This window comes from Carettochelys insculpta, chromosome 1 (assembly GCF_033958435.1).
Source record: "Carettochelys insculpta isolate YL-2023 chromosome 1, ASM3395843v1, whole genome shotgun sequence".
Classification (NCBI taxonomy): domain Eukaryota; kingdom Metazoa; phylum Chordata; order Testudines; family Carettochelyidae; genus Carettochelys; species Carettochelys insculpta.
Genome location: NC_134137.1, coordinates 144,076,035 through 144,095,398, shown reverse-complemented (window position 1 = coordinate 144,095,398; position 19,364 = coordinate 144,076,035). Strand labels below are relative to the sequence as shown.

The 19,364-nt window shown below is 42.8% G+C and overlaps 1 protein-coding gene across 8 annotated transcripts in view; it reads right to left on the bottom strand.

Annotated features, from left to right (window-relative positions):
* Positions 1-19,364, bottom strand: part of TBL1X (transducin beta like 1 X-linked) — a 296,176-nt gene that overhangs the window by 240,654 nt on the left and 36,158 nt on the right. The window contains exon 3 of one of the 8 annotated variants that reach the window (XM_074992672.1): positions 6,657-6,721. The exons of the other annotated variants lie outside the window; for them this stretch is intronic. The gene's annotated coding sequence lies outside the window, so the exon portion shown is untranslated. The remainder of the gene's footprint in view (positions 1-6,656; positions 6,722-19,364) is intronic. 8 annotated transcript variants of the gene reach the window in all.

The following is a 19,364-nucleotide window of genomic DNA, read 5'->3' as shown; positions in this document are numbered from 1 at the left end:
CATGCCAGAAATTTTAAGAAAGAAAAAAAAAGCCAACCACAATATCATTTTGTATTCTGGGAAATGAAAGCGTCATAAAGGAGTTAATGCAATGCTAACCTGATGTTCATTCCTTCCTTTCCTCCCCTACTATCTCAGCTAGATAATTTGAAGCATTAGGCCTCTGCTTATTACAATACTTAATCCTGAAAGAAGGAAACAACAAACAACAACTTGCACATAACACATTCATCACAATCAGAGCAATTTGGCACACCATTTTTATCTGTGGGCTATCTTTCAATTCATTTCTAAATGCAGTTCCTTCGCCATCAAGCTGCAAATTATTTCAAGCACAATCATAACATGGCAAGACTAAGTTAAATCACATGCACAGCTGAAAGCGTTTTTTTCTGTAGACAATCTACATCATGAGTTTTTCAAAATAATGTAACTATCCAAATACAGTTTTCCACTTTAATTAAAAAACCAGAAGTACTACAAATTAAAGTATTTAGAAATACGTTTAAATATGCATATGGCAAAGACTTAGCATTTCTAAAAGCTACTTTTAATTTTGCTTCCCTCTTCTCTGAAAAAGAGGAGGAACAGGGAAGGTGTTGATACATAAAGCCTTAATTATGAATCATATGTTTGATGAAAGAAAAAGAAGAGACACACTGAAATTAAAACCTATTCTTGGGTTTTTTGTTTCCAGAAAACTTCGTATGTGGTCAGTAAATAGAAGGTCAAAGTATGTATAGAACAGAGGGAAAAACAAAAGAATATAACTTCACAACTATTTTTCTTACATAGTCAGTGAGTTCAACCTAGTTTACACTGAAGAAACCACAGACACTTGGCTAGCAATTTAAAGTAATTCATAAGAAATAAAATAGCATCACTTGCTATAAAGAGTGCACCTAGAACAATAAGATAAGTAATAACAGTTGCTCAAAAATGTTATGCAAATGGGTGAGATTATCCTCCCACTTCCTCCAGCAAGTCAAAAACAAAATAAAAACCCTAAAGCATTCACAACATATTCTGCAGGAATATAAAAACGTCCTTACAAGAAGCACTGACAATCTTTCTCAGTGTTTCTCGACCTTTTTAAAAGTAAAGTACACCTTTTACTAAAAAAAAAGGTAAGTACACTCCAGACTTATCTTGCATAATGGTTGAGAAACATGGCCCTAAAGTAACAAGTGCCTTTCAACCTTTCTAGATTACTGTATCCTTTTCAGGAGTCAGATTTTTTTTGTATGCCATCAAGCTATACCTCACTTAAAAACTAGTTACAAAAATAGGCACAAATATCACAGAAGACAATTACTGAAAACTTGCAGACTTTCCATCATCTTCTTATCAAATAAATGAATTGGAATAGAAATATTGAGAAAAAATTCATTGTCTGAATTAATGTTTAGGTTGCACTGACTTTACTACTTTTTTATTTTAGGTAGCCAATTGTAAAACTAGGCAAATATCTAGATGAGTTCATGTAGCCCCGGAAGACCTTGGTGTACCTCAAAGGGTACACACACCTCTAGTTGAGAAACATTGATCTTTCCAACCCAGTGTTCCAATGGACACCATGGACTATATCACACTCAGAAGGTGTTAAAAACAATATGATGCTGTAACTGAAACCTCATTACAGCAGGGTCGCAACATTCGCAAGGGTTCGGTGTTGAGAACTCTCGCAAAAGTTGAATTTCGCAAATATGGCAGCCACCGGCACTCCCCAGCTGGAGCCCCATCTGCCAAGGCTCCCACCCAGAGCCCCAGCAACGCAGTGGCTGCCAGCGCTCCTACCCAGGGCCCCAGGGAAGCAGCAGCCGCCAGTGCTCCCTGCCCTGGAGCACCAAGAAGCAGTGGCTGCCGGCACTCCCTGCCCTGGGGCCCCAGGAAGCAGCTGCTCACGAATAATTGAATAAACTTAACGTTCCTGAATGTGGGGACCTTGCTGTATTAGTTGGTAGGAAGTACCAGGCATGCAGACCAGTCTTTCCATTGGCTTCAGTGGGAAAATAACTGGGTTTTTCCTATGGGACAGCAACTTCTCTCTCTCATCATGACTCTTCCTACTCCACACAAGAGAAATAAACACAACTGCAGCATGTGAGAGAGTCCCTGCAGAAAGACTTCACATGCCAGAGGGAGCAAATTGTAAAGACAGCCTTCACATAATTGGAGTACCACCACAAAGCACTACTCTGAGGAGACTTGCTAAGATGACACAAAGACAGACTTAAGAGAGTAGAGTATGTCAAGGAGTCTGAGAACTATAATCAAGCTGCGAGAAAGCCTCCCTTCCCTGTAGCCAGAACAGGAACAGTTGGTGAGGATTTATAAAAAAAAAAAAGTCCACTAGCAATTAGGATGGTCCCTAAGTAGCCTCTCACTAGCCTGAAAGAGGGAGGCCTAAATGAGCCCAAGGCTTGGGGGGAACAATCAATGATCTCCTGACAGTTTGCTTGCAATTTTCCCATCCTGCAGACCTCCTGGATCCATGGGAAGAGGAAGAGGATGGGAAGTGGTCCACTCACCATCCCAGGCTTCCTGCTATCCCCAGCCTCAGATCTTAGGCCCTCCTTTGTACAGATCTGTGGTTAGTCAGAACCAGGGCTTCTTTCCTGTTGACGTGAGGGAGGAACTAAGAGGGAGGAGAGATGCTCTTTATTCTTCTGTACATCTCCCAGCATTGCATAAGGGAAAAAACTTCTTTTGAGCTTTTTTAACTAGAGGTAGCAGGGAAGTATTTTTTCCACTGACACATCTATCCAGCAACTTGAGTTCTCTACAAACTTCAGGATTCATTTGTTTTCTGTTTAAAAAGAAAATGCAGGCCACCCTCTAATTAGCAAAGCCAGGATCACAGCAGCTGACATTCTTTGGCAATATGACTACATTCAAATTTACACAAAAGTGACAAGAAGTCCTGTGGCACCTTATAGACGAGTAGATATATTGGAGCATAAGCTTTCATCGGCAAAGATCCACTTCAAAGTGCATCTGATGAAGCAGGTCTTTGCCTACGAAAGCTTATGCTCCAATATATCTGTTAGTCTATAAGGTGCCACAAGACTTCTCATCATTTTTGCGGATACAGACTAACACAGCTACCCTTCTGATACTTGGTTCTAGTCATAAGATCTTTGCTAGGGACTCCCTTCCGAGTTTTTTTTAACTACACAGAGACAAAAATAGAAGAACTTTGGGGTGGCATTTATCATATCTCATGCTAGAGTGATTTATTCAAGAATCTTTTCTTGGATTTATTTCAAAATTTTGCAGATAATGTCATTTGCACCAATATTGATCCTACCAATGTATTTTTATTTTAGATGAGGAACCAAAATTAGGCTAGAAATGGAATTTCAATTGCAATCTTAACTAAGAAGTGGCTACCACTGCACCAGATTACAGGGGAAAAAATCTTTGTATGTGTGCTTTGTACATGCTGCTCCAGGCCCATAAAACTATCCTACCTAAATCACACAGAAAAATAACTGCAGGAAATAAAGCTTTGAGGCAGCCATTTGAGTAAGTCTACGTTCTGACCTTCTTGAAACAAGGAGAGAGCTCCAGTGTTCATTGATGGGACACTGCCTGGTCTAATGACATCTCACTCTAACTGAAAGGGAGATTTATAATAAACAAAAAACACACTGCTAGAAAAATTACTAACAGAGTCAAGTAATAGTGACACATGCACACATCTCATAGAACTGGAAGGGATCTTGAGAGGTCTAGTCTAGTCCCCTGCCCTACTGGCAGAACCAAGCACCATCCCTGATATGTTTGCCCCTGATCCCTAAATGGCCTCCTCAGGGATTGAGATCACAACCCTGACTTTAGCAGACCAATGCTCAAACCACTGTATTCTAAAGCCAAAGTCCTTCCACCTGCACTTCCATGGGAAAGAAATGTAATTTTACCATGTATATTTTCAGGTTTGTGAGGTGAAACGGAAGATAAAGCCATCTAGAACTTTTAACATTTGAAGAAGAAAGTGGTTTGATGACTTCTGTCATTTTAACTGTTTACACTGAACCAACCCATAATCTAAATTTCAAATATAGTGATTAATTACACCTAGATCCAACCACTGAACATCATGTTTCAATGAATATTTGAGTTATAATGAATGGGATTTTTGCTTAAGTAAACTGGGAATTTTCTGCAACAGACTAAGACTAGATCACAAAAGTGTTGAAAACTGGACTATGGAAAGAAGGAGATGCCAGGAATATTTGTATTAATATATTGATTTAATCCTAGTGGAATTATCTTATCGTGACTGGCATTTTTTTTTGTTCATTCCTAAGAAAATATCTAAGTTTAAAATTCCTGATCTTAAAAAACAAACAAACCTACTACACTTCAAATCCACTTTATATCCATGGAACATTTTTTGCAGATCATGCATCAGATGATACTCAGTTTATATCTGTGGACTATTTTTAAGGAATGGATGTTGATACTAATTTTGTATCACCAGAGGGCTCTAATTATACTGTTCAAGACAACACTTCTCCAAATGTCCTTATCTGCTTAACTTGTAAATCTAACAGCCCCTTACCCAGCTACAGACTAAATTTTGGAAACACCCTGATTGTGAAGTCATAGTTATGCAATCAGCTGATATAATCAGGTTTAGCAAGAGCCTACACAGATGCAGATCTCTGTAGCAACTTCTAGTCATTACACTTACACAAACCAATAATAAGCATGCAAGGAAAATGTCGGAGGAAATGAAAGAAAAATCAACAGTGCATCATCAGAGCCCATGATGGGCAAGTGGTTTCCAGCATGAGGTAGCCAGGGCTAGATTAACCCAGGGGCTTCAAGGATTGCAGCCCAGTGGCTCAGGGTAAGAGAGGGTACGGGAACTCTGCAAATATAAAGCCACAACTACATACAGTTCTTTGGTCACCAACTCACTGATCACAATTGACTGGTCAATCCTGGAGCCTCTGCCAGTCAGTCACAATCTCCTGCTAAAAATCTGGTGACACATCAGGGCTCAGGTAAGCTGCCTGCATGCCATGGCCCCACACTGTTCGCAGAACCATCTTGCTGCTGGTTCACCTCTGTGGACCCTGACAGAAGTGGAGGGGTGGAGAGGTATAGGGAGGAGACAGTTCTGTGTGCTGCCTCTTGTCCCACTACACCACTGCAGCTCCCAGTGGTCCATTCTACTCCATTCTCCAAGCAGGGACACACCACTTCACTGCAACAGCAGGAAGCAGAGCGCCCCGGCCCCCAGCTCACGCTGCTCCCCAAGTGACATTTCTGGGAACTGGACTCAGAGGAGTGCAGCAGGCTGGGACTGGGTCACTTTGCTTCTCCTCACCGCAGTGAATACAAGGAGATGGGGAGACACCGACCCCTGCTGCTGGCACCAGGTCCCCCAGTAATTCCCCAGGTTCCGGTGCTCGGGGGCAGCAGTGAACGGGGAGGGGACTAGGGACAGTGTGGCCTATGTGAGGGGTGGGGGACTTTTTTTGGGTTGGGGGCCACTGACACAAAAAGGATTCAGTCAGGGGTTGCTCAAGTGAGAAGCCCCCTCCTGCCCCCCACAAAAAAAAACCCTAAATGAAAAGCAAACAAAAAGGAGACACTGCCCTCATTCCTCTCACACGCTCGCCCCAGAGCGGGTGGGGGGGGGGCAGAAATAGTACATTCTGTGGGCCCCTCTAGGCTCTGGTGTGGGAGGGCTCTGCCAGGAAGTGGGCTGTGGGGTCTGAGCGGGAGGGAGGGTGCGGGAGCAGACTGGGGGCAGGAGGGTTGGGTGGGAGAGGGTGCAGGAATGGGTGGGGAGTGGGTGATCTGGGGTCTAGGTGATGGGGGTGCAGCTTATCTGTGAAGCACCCTAAGGATACACATAGCTCTGTGCCACCCTCACACTCCCAGACACCACCCACAGCTGCTCCAATTGGCTGGAATACCAGCCAATAAGAGGAGTAGAATAAAGCATCCATGCACCATGCAGCACTGCCGCTGCCCCTCTCCCTTACCAAATTGGGGGAGGGGCAGCAGTGCTATGCGGAGCTGCTTCCTGTTCCCCCCACCCCACCTCCCGGCAGAGCCTGGGCGGCTCCATGCCTCCCATCCCGTTGGAGGCCAGATACTGGGGAGAGGAGCCCTGAGCGTTAGGGGTTGGATCCAGGCAAGCTGCAGTCCAGATTGGGGGTTCCCCACCCCTGGCCTATGTAGTTCTGCTCACTCTAGAAACAAGTTGGTGAATTTCCTGATACACAACCCAGTATTATTATTTAGTAGTATGAACACACATGCATTCCTCACACAGACACACACATGCATATACACATTCCGGAAAATGACTCTACTGTTGTAACTCATACTAATTAGTTCATGTTTGTAAAGGCATTTCAGTATGAAATCCATTATAGACCCATCCTAAGAACTTGTCTAATGCCCTGAAGTCTGGATGTAATAATAGTGTGCCCCAGAGTGGTGAATTGTCACTCCCGTCATGTGGGTACTGCAGGTCCAAAATAAGAGAGTCCCAGTTTGCATTAATGGAATCCTGTTTGAAGAGCTTTGTGTTTAGCCACACGGCAGAGTTAAGTCACAGAGAGATAGCAGTGTTAGTCTGTATCTTTGCTAAACAAAAAAAACAGTCCTGCAGCACTTTAAAGACTTACACAATAATTTATTAGGTGATGAGTTTTCATAGGGCCAACCCACTTCTCTAGATCTGCAAACAGTGCTGAAAGTGAACAGGCATGATGAATATGTAACAGAGAGAGAAAAAAAAGTTGTTCAGTGCAACACCTTGGTGAGCACAACTACACACACCCCTCTATTCCAAACTGTGGAGCAGCAGAGACATACCCTATGTACGCTTGTCATTGGAGTTATATACTACTACTACATAACTCAGAATGCCACTTTCTTTCCATTGTAAAACAGATTTTCACCATCACTAAAATATATTCCCTTTCTTCCTGAAATTTTGCATGTGTAGTCTCCAGCCACAGGGTTTTTTGTTCGTTTGTTTGTTTGTTTTTAAATTCTCAACGTTAGGCAAAATATTTCCTTAGGAAAAGTTAGACATCATAAAAAGTCAAAGCCAGCTTGGATTAGAAACTTCCTGTTTGTTTTACTGAATAATCCTACTTGTGGTCCAGTGCACTGGACTAAAAGGGCCAGGTGACAGACCTTCTGAAAGTGACACCAAACCACACCTGACAGCTTCACTGGGTCCAGATGAACTTTATAAGCTTTGCCAGTGGTCTGGCAGCATCTATAAATTCCACTAGTTTAAAGGAATTTAGTCTGGTTAGATAGAACAGCCTACATTTTCAAAACTCCCTAGTGATTTTTGGGTGTCAAATATGAGACGCTGCAAAGCATTTTGATTTTCAAGGAAAATGTCATGCTCCTGTAAAACAACAGAGTTGTTGTAGCCATGTTCGGCACAGTAAATCAGAGAGACTGGGTAGGTGAGGTCTTATCTTTTATTGGACCAACTTTCATGTTGGTCTACAGAGCTGTAAGCTTCTGTGTAAGCTCAAAACCTTGTCTCTCACAACAGAAGTTGATCCAATTAAAAAATACCCCCATTCCCCTTCTCTCTCTAGGCTTATGTAAAGTATTTCATGTGCACCAATAATACTAGTCCTTTTAAAAAAATCTTTGCCCTATTCCTATGAAGAATAAACTCCTATACCTGAGAGAGAGAGAGAGAGAGAATGAATGTATCTCTACATTATTGAAGAGTTTGCTATGTTGAAATCCTACTTCAATTGTGGGAAAAAAAAAAAAGAAAACTCATTGTTAAATATAAAACAGAGTTGGTCACACTAAAGTCACAAAATTCCAGCAGTAGTTGACTGTAGGATGGTCAAACCATCAAAACAATAGTTATTAGGTCTTTTAGGCTAGAAAGAATTACTATCATACAACAGTTAACAAGCAAGCTTACACACACAGACCTCCTAAATCCTGAGGCTTAAACAAGACCTCACCATTCAATTACTAAGCCTGTCTACACTAGACATAGAAAACAACAAGAAGTCCTGTGGCACCTTATAGACTAACATATTTTGAAGAACAAGCTTTCGTGGGCAAAGACCCATTTAGTCAGATGCATGAGCAGAAGTTGACCACACATACGCAACTTTAATTACACCAATTTGCTAGTTAAAAATCGACATATCTACACTTGGCTAAGTTGCCTGTCTTAACAGGGGAAGGTCAATGCGAGAGTTTCTGCCTTCAACCTTCCATACTCCTCGTATATCATGAGGGGCACGGGGTCAACCTACACAAAATCAAAACCTGGAAGATAACCCTGAGCGAGTCAGTCTTCCAAAACAGTGTAGATGAGCCCTAAATCCTATCCATCCACTGGAATATCTCCCTTTCTTTCACCTCCTCAGGAGAAGCCCTTCACTAAGTGGCAAGGAAGGAAAAGGGAACGTGAATTCTGAGTTAATCTCTTGTGTATTTGGAAGCAGAAAATGCTCCTGTACTCTAACAATGACTTTACAGATGCTAATCTCAGCAACTCCATAAAAAAAAGGCAGACTATAGAATGAAGTGCAAGTTGGTGAGTGCAGAAGAGTTTCACTGATTCTTCAATAATTAACTGAGTAGCTTTCCAAGTTTTACAGCAAGAACATATGGAAAAATCATGTAAAATTAATTTAGCCCCAGATATATTAACACACTCAAGTATGTACAAGCCTCTCTCTTTGTCATGCCAAGTCTAGAAATTCAAAAATCACAAACCAGAGACTAAAAAGCCCTTTTCTCCCCCAAGATTATATTGGGGATTTTACCCTGTATTTTAATGTTTGAAGGCCTTCCTGCACCCCCACTGTGCATGTGCAGTTAGTGTATTGCCAGTTCTCCCCAAGTTTACACAGTGACGTGACCGGGCTCCTGCTACAGGAGCTCTCACTGGCTGCCTGAGGATGCAGAGCTTCCAGATTCTCTCTAGCCCCCAAGACCAGCCCCACATCTGCCCCCTCCTCCAGCCTTCCAGTTATACTCCTTGGAATCCCACATCTCCAACCCATGCTCCTCAAGCTCCACTAGGCGTCCTCCAACCCCAGCCTTCAGGTTGGGGGAGGAAGCTGCAGCCATCTTCGCCTTCCCCTTCTCTCCCCTGGGAGAGCAGGGACAGGAACTGAGTGGAGAGGGGCACACTCATTTGTCCACTGAAGGGGAGTGAGCAGGGCCTGGCTTCTTCTTCTCCCCTCCCATCCTCTGACCTGGTGTAACCTGCTCCCTCTCCTCATACATCCCTAGTTAAAACTTCTCCTGGGTCCTGCTGGGATATGGGAAGAGCGCTCTGGACTCCTGAAGCAGACCTGATTTCCCAGGAGGCAGGGAAGAGGAGAAGGCAGTCAGTCAGAGACAGGAGTGGCTCATGTCTCCATGCAACTGGCACCAGCTCAGATCAAAAGTTGCATACTGCACAATGAAATCAAGAAAGTTGGCAAGTTTTGTTTGATTCCAGCACAGCTTCATTGGAAACCAGTTTGCAGGAAACAAAACAGTTCCTTCCCTTACAGTTTCCTGGGCACTGGGATGAGTAGCACCTTTGCACATAGATAAATAGGTCAGAACACCTAGTTCAGGGATCAGCAACCAAAATAGCAATAAGAGACATCTCTTCCAATTTGGTAAAAAAAAAAATCAATAACTGAAGAGCCGCAATGCATGTGAATACGAGACGGTCCTTAACAAATAACTTCAGACCATACGTTTTGTAACCACTATTTTAAGAACATCGTACACACAATGATTTGTAATGTTGATACACATTTACTTCAGGATGTTCACAAACTTTTTACATATTCTATTTCCTCACTCCTTCCATGTGTTTTTGTGCTGGTGTTGTCCTGACTTTCACTCCCAAACCTTCTTTCTGTCTGGAGGATGTTTGGGGGAGTTAGCAAACATTTTAAGATCACATATCGTTTCCTATTTAGATCTGAGTTGTTCATTTTTGGGCTTTTAGATGTTCACTGTTTATCAAAAATAATCAGGAGGTTTTGTTAGGTTTTTTTTTTCCCCAAAAAACTTTGCGACTGTGACCACACTTGGGTAAATCTTTGAAATGGGCATGCAAATGGCCATTTCAAAGATTACTAATGAGGCACTAAATTGAATATTCAGCACCTCATTAGCATCAGGACGCTTCTGGCCGCGGCGCGCAGCATGGCTACATGGTGGTCCTTTTCAAAAGGACCCCGCACATTTTGAAATCCCCTTATTCCCCTCTCCTTTCGAAAAGAATCCCCATGTAGCCGAGCCGAGCCGCACACATTCGAAAGCAGCGCTTGTGAAACACCGCAGCCAGAAGCGTCCTAATGCTACTGAGGTGCTGAATATTCAATTCAGCGCCTCATTAGTAATCTTCGAAATGACATTTGCATGGCTATTTCAAAGTTTTGCCCAAGTGTGGCCACAGCCTACAATTATAACATCGGGTGCCACAAAGAAGTCCTTAAACTGAAGCCACAGGTTGCAAACCCCTGACCCAGTTCCACACCGGCAATATAACTGAGGGCAGCATTGACAATTCTTTGCTGCACCAGAAAGACACTTTACTACTAGTAGTGCTGTTGTTCTATTAAGCCTTTAATTATATGTGAAGTGTATATTATTCTGGGTCTGGCTTCAGACGCCACTGGTCATCTCCATTTTGGTGGGTGGGTTCTCATCTGCAGAGAGCTACAGGGTTCTGTCACCAGCAGACTCTGGTTGTGATTGGCTTCTATTTACATAATGCTTAATAATTAATAAATTTTGTGATCAATACAAGTTCTCTATACCTGGGAGCAGGGACAGACAGACAGGCGTACCTAATGACTGTGTTAATGAATTCGTAATCACGTCACAAGGTGATGTGATAAATGTCATTCTGGTGTGACAATGTGGGGTGTGCTGTGAACACCAAGTCATCCTTTATTTTGGACTGTAGGGGACAAAACAGACTGTAGCCAACTAAAACTTACAGTAAGCTCTAATTGCTGTATTATGCTATGTTTAAATAGCAAAAGTTATTTAGCTGTTAACCATCATATCAGTGACAGATTTGAGAACACGAACAATTTTTGCCAATGATTCCCAATGCACAAACTGCATGTAGACACCCAGTAAGCCATCTCTAGAATTAAGGTCATTAAGAAGATCATTGCTCAGTTCTGCACGCACAGATAATAGTGGACATGGGACTCTCTAAGCAAAATTAGAGCCTGCATTTTAACGACTGCCCATAGCAATAGCATTCACATAGCTGTCGATATTAAGTGCATAATGCAATTTACTTTTCTGCAACGCCTTTCTGTGACACATTTTGAAATGCTGAGTATAAGAGAATCACAAGACAATGCTCATTCAGTGTGGCACTCATCAACATAGAATCCAACGGCCTCCGTGGTTTTTTGAGCTCAGAATACAAACAGGCAGGTTATTTAGGGAAAAACAGAGAGGAATGATATACAGGCAAACCCTGGTTATCTGACCCCCCCACCCCCACCCCCCAGTTAACCAACACTCCATTGTATCCGACACCGCCTGACGTGGTGTGTGATGAAACAGAATGTTTGATAACTGGGGGTTGGATAATCTCCCCCAGCACTGCACAGCTGGCAGCACGCCTTGGGCAGCCAGGGGCCCCACAGGGGCCAGCAGTGCTCCCCGCCCAGTACGGGGAGCTGGCCAGGGGCAGCTGGCAAACCATCCCAGCCAGCCAGGGCTCCCTGTCCCAGAGCCAGTGGCAGCTCCATGGCCCAGGACCAGCAGTAGCTGACCACCAGGAAACTGGCTGCAGTGATTTGGCCCTGGACAGCCGGGTCTCAGCTCCCTGGACTGGCAAGGGCTGTCCACCCAGTGAGCCATCCCAAGAGAGCTGGTCTGCGGCAGCTGGCATCCCGCAGCCCACCCCAAGGAGCCAGCTGCCATAATTTCAAAGGGGCTCAGGCAGCTCCCCACTCTGCCCTCTCCTTCCATGACCACCCCCATCCAACATTTTCAGTTATCCCACTGTCAGTTCCAATTACATCAGATAATTGGGGTGTTACTGCATTGCAGTTTCCATTGCCTGAAAAACTCTGATTTCTGTTCTTATCATCATAAAAATAGAACAAAGAAGTACATACTGCATGTCCATAGGAATGAGAGTTCTAGATAGTTCACTAGCAAAATGCCCAGTAGAATGGTTTAAAAATATCGACAACAAAATCTCATAAAAGAATGCAGTTTCGCTGAAATCAAAATATGAAATGGGGAACGTGTCAATTTCAACAAAATTGTATGAGGAAAGTCTAAACAAAGTCTAAACAAATCAGAATTTCACATCTCATTTTGCTGACAAAACGTTAGCTAGGCTTCACCATTCTGATTCATCATTTTGACTATTTGTTAACATCTAATTACAGTGTTAGAGGCTACAAAGCAAAACAAAATATCAGGACATACCAATGAGGTTTTGGGGAGGGATGAGGGCAGTATCATCCAACTTTCCAAATATTAGAGCAACAGTAAGCATTATCCCCCGCCCTTGGATGTTGAGAGTGTAGAACTTTAGGTAAGCCACAGAAAAGACCACAAGACCATGGATGACTTCAGTTTCTAGCTTGGGAAGCAGAGTTGAAGGATGAGTTGAAAACAGGAATAAGATTCCAAATCTGCACAGGAAAGCAGACTCTTCACCCAGGAGAACTTCAGTCTGAAGTTCTCCAACAGCAGGAATTTATGGTATAGCTAACAAAGCCCAGATAGGCCAATGAAAAGTAATTTGGAAGTGTCAACTAAGATGCCATAAGCCGTATCTACACAGTACATCCACTACCTGTGTTTTATTCCAGGCACTGAAAAGGGCTTGGATATAAATATTTCCTAATCTTCCGCACTACAGTTGAAAAACCTACAATAAAAATCTGCCCTTTTAATGTCAGATTCAGTAAATTGTTCTAATGTCATCAAAGATGGCAGCAATTAAATGAAGACAAAGGATCCGGCCCACTGACCCATGAGTGGGGAAGAAGGAAAAGAAGGCAACTGCCCCAGTGTCCGGCAATTCAAAAGGGATTGGGGCTTCTGGCCACTGCCATTTGCTACTGCATGTGGCACACTCCAGGGAGCTCTGAAAACTGGGAGGGTGGGGTGCTGCAATCTGGGCAGCACTGAGGGCTGGCTGCCCCCCAGTCCTCCTGAGGCTCTGCCCACCTTGCCCAGGATCCTAGCAAGACTGTCAGGTCCCCCTGCAAAGGATGGAGAAAATTAGTTAGGGTTGCCTGCTCTGACTGAAGCTATTCCAGCAGACTTTTTGTCCCTCCCAACATGATGTAATCTTTTTTAAATGCCTATTACAATCTCCAGGATTGCTTTCAATAGTCCCTGGGAGATTAATGCCAATTCCGGGGGACTCCAGGCCTATCCTGGAGGGTTCATAACCCTAAAATCAGCACCTGAACAGACTCCACCAGTGACAATTGACTTTGGTAACACAGGTACTATTTTTAAATATTTAAATCGCAGGAGTACCCAGAGACCTAGCAGACTGGAATCGCCTTGTGCCAAGCACTGTACAACTATAATAAATGGCATCTCCTGCATGAAAAACTGTACAGAATACAAAGACAGGCCAGGAGGCGAGAGGAGACACATCAGTGGGTCAGAAAAGAGAGGAGAGGAGAATGTGTAATAAAAGAGCCAAGAATACAAAAGTACGAGACGTGTGTACAAAAAGTGAAATTGAACTACCAGAGCCCATCCTGTGCTTGGCCTGTGGCCAAAAAACAGGAGTGGCATGTCATGGGAAGGAGAAGTGGTAGTGTTCCAATGACGTGCAAGAGGCAGTGAAGGGCAAGTGTAAGCAACAGCACAAAGTTAAAAGTTATGAGGAATACAGTTTAATACAGCTCAGGGTGGTGGGGAGCTGATGCCTGGCTCTGGGCTGCCTGCCACTCAGGGGAGCCAAAAAACTGACCAACAATGCAGCACTGGGCAGTCTCCTGCGGGGAGCTGGATCCGGGTTCCCAGCTCCATGCAGCTCACAGGAGACAGGACAATGACAAGATCTGTTGCGCTGGTCAGTTTTCCTGCTCCTGTGAGCAGCAGGGAGCTGTAGCCTGGCTCCCAGCTCCCTGGCACTCACAGGAGACAGGAAACTGACAAGACCTGCTGCGCTGGTCAGTTTCTTGGCTCCCCCAAGTAAATTGAAATTTGACTATGCAGGGTTGCACAGGACAACCTCCACGCAAGTCAGAGGTCTATTGTACAAGCTGGGAAAGGAAAAGGGTGAAAAGAACACTTGTGGAAGCTAAAGTTCAGACTTTTAAAGCCCCACATGCACAATTACTGATGAAGGGTATTTGTTCATTTCTGCTCCAGAATTTGAGGAAGTGGGTCTTACCCATGAAAGCACATTAACTAACAAATAAAACTGTTAATCTTTGAGGTGCCATAAGACTGCTTGTATTTTTGTTGTGAAGCTACAGACTGACATGGCTACCCCTCTGAGACAGTAGAGAGTAAGCAAGATTAGGCAAAGGAGCACAGAAAATTTCAGAGCTGTGAAGTGTGTAACAGATGAATACATATGAGTACTGGTGGAAAGTAGTGAAATCAGGAGATGCAAGTAAACAGCTTAAATGAAAAGAAATCAGTGAAAATGAATACTACTGAGGGAAGTATGCGCAATCAGTAATCTTACAACACCTATCACCATGGTGAAGACTCAGAGAACATTAAAGATGATGAAGCAATGTGGCCAGGCAGCATAGCAATTGAGGAATTTAAACCATCAGGCTATGAGAGAGTGATGACAAAGTTATTCTGCTTAATTCACACTGGAAAAAACACTCGATGAGTGGAGAGAGCACACTGGTTTCTATCTTTAGGCATAAATGAGATCTGTACTAATTACAAACACACAGAGTTAATGAAGAAGTGAGTTAACTCACGAAAGCTCATGCTCTAAACTTTTCTGTTAGTCTATAAGGTGCCACAGGACCCTTCGTTGCTCTACAGATCCAGACTAACACGGCTACCCCTCTGATACAGAGTTAATGAGTTACACAATGAAACAACTGGAAATAGTTACAGAGGAAAGTTTTTGGAAAGGGCTAGAGCACCCAAGTAAGTGACAACCAATTTGGTTTTTTGCCAAGAAAGGCAACAATAGATACAGTGTTTCCAGACCAAACATTGCAGAAGTACAGAGAGAAATGCCACTGTATACAGTGCCAATGGATTTAGAAAAGATTTATGACACAGCCCCTACAGAATTATAGTGGTGCAATCTGACAGATACGTATGTTCTCACTATGATGGACACGTACAAGGGTAGCCCAACAGTTGCAAGAAACAGCTATGAATACAGGGTGTCATTCACAGCAGGAACGGGTCTCCATCAAATGATCAGCCATAAACCCATTTCTGTTTGTAACTGTAACGGACACATTGCTGCAGGAGATATGGGGAGGGGCTTACATGAAGTCTACATTTCAACAAAGACATTATGTTGTACCAAGAAGATCAATATGAAGTAGAAAGGGACCCAGAACTATATCTGTCTGACTTAAGAGAAAATGATTTATGAATCAGCTGCCAAGAAACAGACTATATGTAGTACTTCATTGACAGGGTCAATGAAAAGTCCATAAAACTAGACAATGTAGAGTCTGAACTGCACAAACTTCAATACCTCAGTTCTATTTTGATCCCTTTGGGGATGCGGATCTGGGGAGCTGCATGAAGACTGCTTGGTGTACATGGATGGAGTTGATGGGAATTCTCTGAGATAAGATACACAAAGTAAACGGAAGCGCAAAGTGAGTACGTTTGCCAGTTATGACATACAGGTGAGGCTGAACACTTTCCAATGAGGAAAAGAGAACAACTCCTTCACACAGCCAAAAGTAACATACTAAGATGGATGCTCGGTGGGATGAGAGTTGAAAGGCTACAATAAAACAGCGTGAATTATAATGCAGGTAGGGTCAGGAATCAGGCCCCACAATGGAGCTAGTCTTCAGGCAGCTTCATCAATACAGCTAGTCTGCAACAGCTGCCTGATTTGCCATGCAACTTGATTGACTGTCAGGGGCAGCAAGAGCAGTAGTTCATTGGCTTGTCAACACTCATGTCCACCACTGTGCCTAGTCTTCCATTATATTGCTCCTGCTGCTTCTACCCTGCATGCCTCCATCTTTGTCCATGACTTGTGCTTTTCCTCGCTAATATCCTGCTTGCTCCAGTTCCTGATGTCCAGTTGTGATCCCTGGCTCTGGTTCCTGACTACAGACTCCACCTTGACATCCTGGCTCTGATCCCAATTTGTGATCTCCAGGTTTGATTGTGACTCTAGTGATTAACTCCAGACACCTGCTCTGGCCACTAAAGTCACTTAGCTAATAGGCAGCCTTCATCACAGAAAGGCTTAGGGATTACTGATTGAGAAGGCTGGGCCACCTAAGACAGGTTGGCCAAAGAGTATAAAAGAGGTGGTATCTATGGGACAAAGATAAAAAGAAAGACCTACAAAAAGGTGGTTTAAGACACTGAAGGAGAGCATGAAGAGTGCTGGGCTCAGCTTGGAACACATGTTGACAAGAACAAGAGGCACCATCCCCAACTGACGGGATAGGGTGACAACAAAGAAATAGAGTTCTGATGGCTCATACCATAATGAGGGCTCACCGCTTCTTCTATGCATCTTTCTGCTAAGAAGGGGAGGAGGAAACATTCCTTCCTAGCCCCAATTCTATCTCTAAACACATTCACAAATCACAGAAAACCAGGGGGAACTCCCTACAAACTCTCTCAGCAAACACACACACACAATGTTATCACAAGTGAACAGATCAGTACATTGTATTGGAAAATATATCAATCCACATGAACAATGAATGTTTTAAACCTCAGTAATTTCACATTATTTTAGTACTAGATTGTCACTAAACCAGCAAAAGGCAAAACTATGACCTAGAAACTATTTCAAGTTCTGAGTGCCTTTGACTGGGACACTAGGGCCGTGTCTACACTAGCCAAAAACTTAGAAATGGCCATGCAAATGGCCATTTCGAAGTTTACTAATGAAGCTCTGAAATACATATTCAGCGCCTCATTAGCATGCGGGCGGCCGCAGCACTTCGAAATTGATGTGGGTCGCTGCCACACAGCTTGTCCAGAGGGGGCTCCTTTTTGAAAGGACTCTGGCTACTTCCAAGTCCCCTTATTCCTATGAGCAGATAGGAATAAGGGGACTTCAAAGTAGCCAGGGTCGTTTTGAAAAGGAGCCCCATCTGGATGAGCCACGCGGAGGCGAGCCGCGTCAATTTCGAAGTACCGCGGCCACCCGCATGCTAATGAGGCGCTGAATATGTATTTCAGTGCTTCATTAGTAAACTTCGAAATGGCCATTTGAATGGCCATTTTGAAGTTTTTGGCTAGTGTAGCAGTACCCTAGATTGCTTAAAAAACAAAACAAAACAAAACAAAAATCACACTTCTCTCCTTTTAGCTAATGGCACGAATTATATTCAAATCCAATTACATCATCGTTTTCATTTTAAAAGATACTCATTATTTTTCCTTAAAGTGCCCATAAAAATTTGCTCCAGGACTGAAAACAATCCCACCAAAGCTCATACCAAAAGGATATGCAACTGAAAATGACATTTTACGACAGAAATATTTGGGCAACCATAACTGTAAGCATCACGGTATGTTCCATCTACAACAGCTAATGAATGTTTACTGTATATAGTGATGTAGTTTACAGAGCATTAATCAGAAAATGCAGTCAAGTTCAGTCCCAAACATATTTCATACTCAGAGCCATGCATTAATTATACATATATTTCTTTTTCAGCTTATTCCTGTCAGAGAGAAATCTCAGGATGACAGATTGTGGGGGATTTCATATTTTGGGGTTTTTCTTAAACATGCAAACAAACCAACTAGAACTTCCTGTAAAAGGCATGTACCACTGCACAGAATTCTTACCCCTTATCAAATTTAGCTGAAGTTTAAGCAGGTGCAAATCACTTGATAGCTTGTAGGCTTGCATCAGCTACCACTAAAGCTGAATCTGGACTTCACTCATTCTTTATATATGAGACAAATATGCACTGTAATTCAAATCATGATCATTATCTCATTAATTTCCTATACACTTATTTGCCATATTCTTGACAATTTTCAAAGAGGTAACAGAACTCATGCTCTTCTGTTATCTGTGTGCTTATATAAATACTGCCTTTCAAATTCACAAGTTGTACTCTACTCAAAAGGCTGCGTCTACACTAGCAAGTTCTTTAGAAAGGCTCTTTCAAAAGAACTCATGGTGTGTCTACACACAAAAAGCATTCTTTTGAAAATGAATCAAGGGACTGTAGTGCTCCTTTCAAAATCGCTCTTTCTTTCCCATTTGAGGAAGAGCGCCCCCTTTCAAAAGAAAATGTGTGTAGACGCTCCACACACCTTTTTTTTTTTTTTTTGAAAGAGCAGTCCTCATGGAGTCTCATTTTTCAATCCCTGGACTGTTCTTTCAAAAGAGCAGGGGGCTATGCGGACTCACTCTTCAGAAGGAGCAGATCACGCTTTTGATCTGCTCTTTTGTGCGTGGATGCTCTTTTTCGAAAGTAGTTCTTTCGGAAGAGATATTCCTGAAGAGCTTCTCTTGAAAGTTCTCTGCAGTGTAGATGTAGCCTGTAAGTACTAAAATACTGTGAATGTGTACAAGTGCATACAACAGTATTATTGGGTGGGATTTCTGCCTCAGCCCTGCCATGCATTCACTGAGGCTCCAGAAGGCTTCTGCATCCAAAGAAAGATCTAGTTAAAGTTGATTCATCATTCCCAGGTACACAGTAGTCATGTTTTGAAATACCACACCTCACCAACTCTGGAGGGTGGAAGCAGATCGGAGATCCCTGGAACATCTGCTAACAAGTATATGAAAATTAATTGGTTTAACAGGGTACGGCAAGTAATATGATTTCACTGAGAAAATTCAAAAGAGGAATAATTGGCTAAGCTGTGGGGGGGTGTAAAAACATATCTACATATTGATAATATATGTATATTTTTTATTCTTCCACCTTGCCCTTTTTATTTGTATGTATTCTTTTTTAATTATACAGTGTTACATAACTATAAAACATCAGCTTTGAGAAGGCTCTCTACATTTATTATTTACCTATTGCCCTTATAAAAATTATCAGCACATGATGAGTATTCATGTTGTGCTTAAGGTATTATAGATGATTTGGGGCTGCAATCACTTTTTTAATATTATAGTATATATAATTCAAAGGTGAAGGAACATTGTCTTAAACAACTAGGTTACTTATATGATAATGTGGCCTCTTCCCTAGTACAAA